General features: G+C 30.9%; 1 long non-coding RNA gene across 3 annotated transcripts; it reads right to left on the minus strand.

Moving 5' to 3' along the window:
* Positions 1–5,473: 5,473 nt before the first annotated feature.
* LOC127839289 (uncharacterized) lies at positions 5,474–8,109 on the minus strand. 3 transcript variants are annotated; one of them, XR_008030274.1, is made up of 3 exons: positions 7,315–8,109; positions 6,634–6,754; positions 5,474–6,251 (listed from the first exon to the last, which is right to left on the minus strand). It is a non-coding gene; the product is annotated as an uncharacterized LOC127839289 (long non-coding RNA). The 3 variants fall into 3 exon arrangements; XR_008030273.1 differs by having other exon boundaries at positions 7,289–8,109; XR_008030275.1 differs by lacking the exon at positions 7,315–8,109 and adding an exon at positions 6,988–7,089.
* Between the last annotated feature and the right edge of the window lie 565 nt (positions 8,110–8,674).

Genomic DNA, 8,674 nt, shown 5'->3' on the forward strand with positions numbered 1-8,674 from the left:
TTTATAGGTTTTGGTCATGATGGTAAACACGTTTGCAAAATATGAAAGCAATATGTCAAAGGACATTGAAAATATTTGGGGTAGTACGCAAACTTTAACATTTGCACGTAAAAGGACATTGGAACGGGAACGGACACCGGAACGTTAACGCCGTCACCGGCGGAGTAGGATAGCTCCGCTATATATATTTCATATACAATAGTCGAGCTAATAAAATGGTGTAAATAAGTTAAACAGATGTATGCTTGTTTTCCAAATCAATATATAAAATATAAAATTAATTTAAGCAAATATATTTTATATACCAATATGGCTTTAACTAACATTATGACATTTCAATATAAGTGCACCTGGAGCGCATTGAAGCGTGTTTAAAACTGTCCTCATTTAAATATCTTCATCGTATAGGTTGACATATTATTAAAAATGTTTCGCTAAGATAAAAATGTTTTGAAACAACACCAAGCACAATACATTGAAAAACAGACTAGTTAATAATTGTGTATGATTCGAGATCACGGAACATTCTTTAATTAGCTTTTAGTATGTTAATTATTACATCTCTAAATGGTTAGTTATCAATAATAAAACTAGTTTAATAAATCGCATGTTATTATAACGAAACATACTTCTCGTTGAACAGTGATCGATATTGAACACAAAATATTTTGATTTTTGTTTCCAAGCACCCAAAAAAGGAATGCATAAAATAAACACTAGTCTTGCAGCTTAGATTACTATGGCCTTTTGCGTTTGCCATTTGCCACGGAAATATGCTAAAGATGTTGGCGCAGAACAGACAAATCCTTCCAGAAGCTCAATCTTTGGCTATTATATAGCGAAACTAACTTATCAAAAGGCTAACTAAAATATATTTACCAGCACAGAAAAAACACGTTTGAAATGTTTTCTTTTACAGATTTACCTTGTGTGACACCATAACAACTTTGCAAACCATTGGTATAGATGGCACAAGCCAGCTTGTTTTTCTGCTATTGCACGGTTTTAATATAAATAAATGAACACTATTTTTTTTTGTTTAGTGTAGAATTTCATTCGTTTGCAACAGTGTTATGAAGCGTACACATATTCATTAGAAGGTGTCTTGTGGCAGTTCTATACATACAGAATAGCGAGTCATACTTGTGGCAGTGCTATACATACAGAATAGCGAGTCATACTTGTGACAGTGCTATACATACAGAATAGCGAGTCATACTTGTGGCAGTGCTATACATACAGAATAGCGAGTCATACTTGTGGCAGTGCTATACATACAGAATAGCGAGTCATACTTTTTATTGCAACTGTAATCAATAGCAGATACACAGCCGTGAATATGTGAGTCACAGCTTCATCATTACACAACGATAGGAGTGTTATGATACTAAAAAGCTTTCGAGACATTGGCGAACGTAAAGTTAATTAAAATAATAACACACTTGTATCAGGAAAAAACAATGGGCAACGGTAATGATCCAGAGTACTGCTGAAAATTTGGGCCAACATTAACCAACCCATTCTTAGACTTAAGTCTAAAAATGAAGAAATTCTTTAAATAAGAATATTCAAGAATTATTTAAATTTGATTTAAACTAAGCATTAACCACCTCTGTCTACATCATTATTCTTGTAGAACATTTTGTTGATTACATACTCACAAGTGGTAGCCTGTATATTTTTAAACGTTGAAAGTAGTTTTCGTGTCTTTAAGTATATTCTGAATTCTTAAGTCTAAGCATGTGTTTGTTTATTAAGTGCTCTGGACAAATCTTTAAATCGGATCAGACGTAACATCATTGAACACTTTGCTAAAATGTGGTGATAAACACGAACTTTAAAGTGGACACACATTGTTCATTTGCGATGAAATACTTAAAAGTAATATAAATATTCGACGTATATGTGTCGCGTTCTGAGAAAACTGGGCATAATGCATGTGCGTAAAGTGTCGTCCCAGATTAGCCTGTGCAATTCGCACACGCTAATCAGGGACGACACTTTCCGCTTTTATGGCATTTGTCGTTTAAAGGAAGATCCTTCTTACCGAAAATCTTGTTTAGGCGGAAATGGTCTACCCGGATTCGCCTGTGTTTAAAAAAAAACAACACTTCCATTGATTGAGAAAATGTGCATGCAATATCCCGAAAAGGATAAGCGAGTTTTGCAAACATGTTTGCCTTTTAACATAAAATGATTGAGAAGCGGATCTAGAAATTGCGAGCATTACTAAGGTGGTCGTGTTTAAACACAAATCAACTTTACTTACATTATATTTCTCTGCCCATCTCTTTTTATTAAAAAAAAGCATTTTTTCTGTTATAATAATAACAAAAAACTAACCAAAACGAATTCAACTAACTAAATCTTACTTTGCATAGTAATTTTTCGTTTCGAATCTATGTGTGACCATTTTAGGAAATTAAACGCATCCATTCGAAAAACATGTAGTCCGTAAAAATCATACGAAAAAGCAGTGTAACAACAACAACAAATATCGCTATATTTAAATTCTATTAGCGTACCAAATGTTAGTTGTCTAAATGAAAAAGGAAGTTTTATAAATATGATTATAAAATAGAAAATTAACATCCTCGTTTATATTTTTTGTGGAATGTCAATGTTTTGGCCGATGTGTTTTAATTATTAAACAATAGAGAAAATAGAGAAAAAGGTGCACAACAAATAAAGCGATTACTCAGAACTGATACCTTATTTGGTTCACGATATGTATGCGCTAAACAACATTGGCTATACATAACGCTGAACAGATTTTTAACATTAACTGTAATCAGCTTTCCAGAATATCTTCGAGTATGGATGTAGTTGGAAAGATACTTCATTAATGAGCATTAAGGTACTTACTGTTAATACTATTTCGTTAGAATTATCATATAAGGACGGAATACAGCATTTTTGTGCGAGACTTTAATGTGCAAACTGTCTATATTATAAACGAATGAATTGAATCTGATCGATATTTTGATCTAATAGTTAATATGTGTGGTTAATGCATTAAATACGAAATTGTGCAATCAGTTTCAAGCACCATATGACTAAAGTAACGTCACTCTTTAGAAACAATATACGCGTTATATATTAAATAAATACTATTGATTTGTCGTTCGTACAATAGCTACATGCAAGTACCATCAGGTGTTAAAAAATATTAACATACAAAACAATTAAACTGAAACAAAACAACAAGAAGTAAAAATAATATTTGATAATGACAAATCACAAGAGTTTAATTTATTGAAAGAAGATATCAGTATTAAATCCAATTTTTACTGAAATCAAAGTCAATAATCAAATTAAAATTCTAACGCAATATTGACACAAAAATAGCGTTCAGATATTTGGAAAAGTACTTACAATTAATAGAAATAAAAAATCACATCAAAAAGCGCCAGAATGGTTTGATAATAATTTTATAACTGCAAAATGCATGGTTTGAAAATAATTTATAACTGCAAAATGCAACTTCCATAACGCAAAAAATAACTTTAATAAGAATAAGTCCACCTCAAACAGACAACAATTTGTACATTATAGAACAAAATATAACGCTATTCGAAGAAAAGCAAAATATAGACATGTTGGCCCCGTTTCATAAACGTTCGTACGCACGGTTTCTTACGTAAGTATACTTACGAAGTCCGTAAGAAAATTCAAGCGTTTCACAAAAAAATACTTTCGCAACCACCTGCTACGAATTCGTAAGTTCCAACGTTAAAGTTACGCATGGTCTAGGCTGTCGTAGCGTTCGCAAATATGGCCGCCTTAGCTATTTCACGTCTTCACAAATTTTCCAAAATTAAAAAAAAAGATTTTAAGCGCATTTTCGACAAAAGAAGCGTGACTTTTCTCTTGAAACTGACAAAATCGGTAAATTGTAATAAATTTATCTTTCTGAAGTACATTATAGAGAGCACAGTTGTTTCCCTTGTTTGCCAAATCGCGACGATAAAACAAGGTCAAATGTAAACAAAGTTGAATGGATTTTTGTTTTAAATTACCTCTGGCCATGCTTTGTACTACGGGATAAGCATTGTGTAAATACAGAAGAGAGGATTGTTACAGAAGTAAATTGTATATGAAAGTTTAATTAGATCTATGTCAAACTGGAATGTATGAAGCAAACTGGAAATTGGAATACATGGTCATGGATGATGCAAGACACTTGCATGTTTATTGGATCAACCACTTTTGGCACTAACGACTTAACAGAGTGTAACAAAATCAATGAGTTTCCTTCTAGGATTGAATTTACTGGAAGGTTATCTTTGATTCTGTTTGATGCGTCACTGAATTATTGTAAATGGAATGTCCAAAACAGGAGAAGCAGAACAAAGGTTTTCCCTTTGTAAATAAGGTAATTTTTTTATTATTTCATTTACAAAATTGTATTGTTTGGGAAGTATTAAATGTTTGGATCTGGATACATAGAAGATACCAAAACATTATCTGGCTTTTACTCAACTGTGGACATCTCTTGAGTCTGTTTCCTGGGTAGAACTAGTACATACATGCCAGACAGCTAATGATAATAATCCAAATTATGATATCACAACTAAACATCTTTTTACCATATTTATAAAGGCTTCAAAATCATGTTTCAAATGAACAACAATAATAGATTTTTAGTTATTAGTTGATATCCAAGCGGAAACAAACTTGTTTGATTTTCGGTGATAATTTTCAATGTTCGATGAACGATGTGTTTGATTCAGATCAACTTTTTTTGCCAACTGGTCTGCAAGTATCTTAAAGAAGGTAAATATATGTTTTGTTCCCTATAAAAATAGACCTTTAGTTAACATGCATAGATTGCTTTACCAACATCCAACTGAAATATTTTTGGAAATGGTTATTATTTTCAGAAAAAAAACCTACTAAATTCAGTTTAAAAAACAACAATCTCTTTAATTATGACTAGTGTATTTATATTGTTTTATAATTTATGGCATAATTGAAAAGTACATCCATGTGACTATTTTGAGTGAATTTAGTTTTCAAAATGTAGAAAAATAACAATGGTATCATTTAAATAAATTGGTTGCCATGGAAGCAAATGTACTACACAACACAAAATTGTATATTTTCATATGTTATTATTTTTATTTGAACAAGTCAGTGCATTTTAATCTTACAAAAATTACATTTACTTATAATAAGTAACTCAAAAAAGTAATTAAATGTTAGAAAACATAAAAATCTCAGAATTGCTTTTCATAATTTGAGATACAATAAAGAAGGGCTTTGCACGTTTTAGGGCCTTATTGTTTAACAAGTACTTACCCGTAATCTCATTTACTATTGAAATGGTATTAGGCATTCCATTGATCACAAAACTAAGAATAAAGATCAAAAGGAATTGTGCACAGATAGTAAAACTGACCATTTTCCAAATTTAAGGGACAGATACAAAATAAAAAAGAATACATGTACTGTAAATCAGGGAGCAAAGTGCCACTAATGATGTAGACTCAAACTGAAAATACAGCTTTTTTATGAGTATTCATCATGTGTAATGGATACAATTAAACAGGGTGATGATTGGATAATTTTTAATGATTCTGTTTTTTCTGTTATATTTTGTTATTTCACATGGGTCACATATATCAAGTATAAAATGAATGCTTAAATATAAAATTCAAGATGGCCGAGTGTTATAGGTTAAATAATTTAAGGACCCCCATGGATACCAATATTTTTCTGGTGTTTTTATCTCTTCTAAAATTCTATTTTGAGGTTAAAATCTAGCAATTTAAGGCTTCTACTGACATACTTTAAAAAAAATGCCTGAATCTGTGAACAATTCCCTTTAAGGTTAAAACCCTTTGGATGTCAGCTTATGTTTTTTTTATTACCATTACATTCAACATAAAAAAACATAGTTAAGGTGTTAAATAGGTCAAACACTAAATAAAATGCATCACTTAAACACTGATTTCTCTTAAGTTTATACAATTATTTCTATAATAAAACTGTGTTTGTGTTTAAAAATAATTCTAAATTATTTTAGTTTTACACTTCAAATAAAATTCCAGCATGTACATGAAAATGTTTTCTAATTATAATAATTCAGGTTTGAATTTCCATTGTTAGAATAAATATTCACAGATGTTCTCCATTAAAACAGTACATTGTGATCTTAATCTCCAACCAGCTGTAGCACTTTATGTCCACATAGTGAAGAGACATACACAGTTACAGCAAATTCTTTGACTGAGTCCACATCAACATTTCTGTAAATAAAAAAGTACCAGTGCAAAAAATCAAAAATGTAATCCTACTAATGTATCTTAAAATAATTTGGAATAACACAAAACTGACAGTCATGGTTGAAACTCTTATGGCTGGTAATCATCAGGATACACCAAACTTTAGCATGTACAAGTTTCTTTAATCATTAAGATATGTTATGAAATCTTTATCTCAAATGGATTCCCTTCACATCGGAATTCTTAATTTAAACTTGTCAATAAAATTAACTTAACATTTAAACTTTTTTTTTTTTTACTTTTGTAGTGTTCCGATGCATATGTTTTAGTAAAACCAAAGTTACAAAGAATCCTTTAAAGGAGTAAGAATTATAACAGTCACTATATGCAAAACATAAGTTCTTACAAGCAGTTAAACAATCTGTTGCCAAAGTGATCATCCCTTCTTTCACCCGCCAGGATGCATCTGTGCAAGTAGTTGGGTCCTTTCCCTGGTGATTCATATAATTCATGAAGTATCTGTTCACCTAAAACACAAACTTCTTTAATAACAAATATCCATAATTAAATTTAAACACGGTATTAAATTACAAAAAATGACTGACATGCATGATTTTATGAAAAAAATAATACTGTTTAACTCACATAATTAGATAGAATTTCATTTTTTTAGCAGGATTGTAGTATATTTACCCGACATATGAAACATAAAAATCTTACTTTTTACAAAATATTTTTTAAATCAGAAAATATGTCTTACCAAAGCAGAATTATACTTTTATTGAATTTAATTTATTATTGTCCAAATTACAACACACAAAGTAAATAACAGCTTATCTTAAGAGGATTTTGTCAATTGTTTAGTCTTATCTCAACAGAAGGGACTGTTAAATAATAAATAGAAATTTAAACATTACTTAAAAGTTTAACAGATGTAAATGACTTTTTTTATTCATGTTACATGTAAGTTTTGACAAAAATAGCTCAAACTTACACATATCTTTAATAATATTACAATCTGACATATAAACAAAGTAAGTATTAAACCTTTAATGCCATACCATCTCAATTTAAAACAATAACACACCTGCAAATTTAGCCAGTATTAATTTAACTTCCAAAACAAAACATTTGCTGTCAATGTTAAAGGGACTTGTTCACACTCTATCAAAATGAGAATGTTTCAACTTTTTGTCACATATTTAAGAAATAAATGAACAATATACATCAGTGTGCGAAATAACACTAATGCCGCAGACTTTTACTGAAAATACACTTTCGTTTACTAAAAATCATCGTTAGAAATTGATAAAATTATAAAGCGTCTCATACGCGAAACAATTTTAAATTTTTGATTTCTTGTGTCATCGTTATATTTTGTAACAACACGCAGATGGTTTTACAAAGTATAAAATAAATGTCAACCCATGTGAAGACGGTTTGTCAGGTCCGCACATAATGTAGTTGTAAAGACTCAATGACGACCAGAACATGAACTCTGAATTACACAAACCCACATGTGAAGACGGATTGCTGAGCGGTTTCGGCGCTTGGCTTTTACTACATGGGTCAGTGGTTCGAGCCCCGGTGTGATAAACTTTTTTTTCTGTTTGTTTTCCTTTTACTTTTATTCTTGTTTTTATATTGGAGCTATAATTTGTTACATTACAAAGATTGCTTACATAAAGTATAAATAGTACACCTGAGCGTACTATATCAGTACGGACAGCCAAGTGGTTGGTGCTAGACTTTTACTCCAGGTGTCAGTGGTTCAAGCCCTGGTGTGGATTACATTTTTTTCTTTCTTTAATTTTATCATTGGTTTATACTGGACTGGAACTATTTAGTTCCGATGTTTACATTTATCAATTAAAAGCATTTCATGACTACCTTCAAAACATGCCAAACTTTGTGAACAAGTCCCTTTAGCAAAGGCGATTTTTACCATGGTGTCATGTAGATTCGTCATCTTACCTAATGCGGAATATCAACTCCTTAATTTAGAAATCCTCCATGTCAATCAATAGCAGTTTGTTCCATTGTTAATCAGCGCAAATCTATCCAACTTTGACAGTAAATTTCAACATCATTGTTACTCTACGCTCGTTTAACCCCAATGAGTATTTCAATTTCAACAACAAAGCAATTGTTACACTCAACAAACTTTAAAAACGCTGTTTACATTATAAGCGATAACTTCGCGAGGGGCCAGTGCCTTTTTCGTCTGAACTAGTTACCAAGATCACAAGTTATATATGTTTCAGTTCACCTGAATGAATTTCAACTAATCAAGTGCAGTTATTTAACGTCACACAAAAACACGTTTAGCGTCATAAAACGTCGACCTCATTTGAAAGCATTTCTGCTGACGACTTTACATTTATTTATTTTAAAAGAGAAAAATAAATGTATACATAACAATTAGTTTTATTGCTTTTCTACTAGTT

Source organism: Dreissena polymorpha, chromosome 7, assembly GCF_020536995.1.
Source record: "Dreissena polymorpha isolate Duluth1 chromosome 7, UMN_Dpol_1.0, whole genome shotgun sequence".
NCBI lineage: Eukaryota > Metazoa > Mollusca > Bivalvia > Myida > Dreissenidae > Dreissena > Dreissena polymorpha.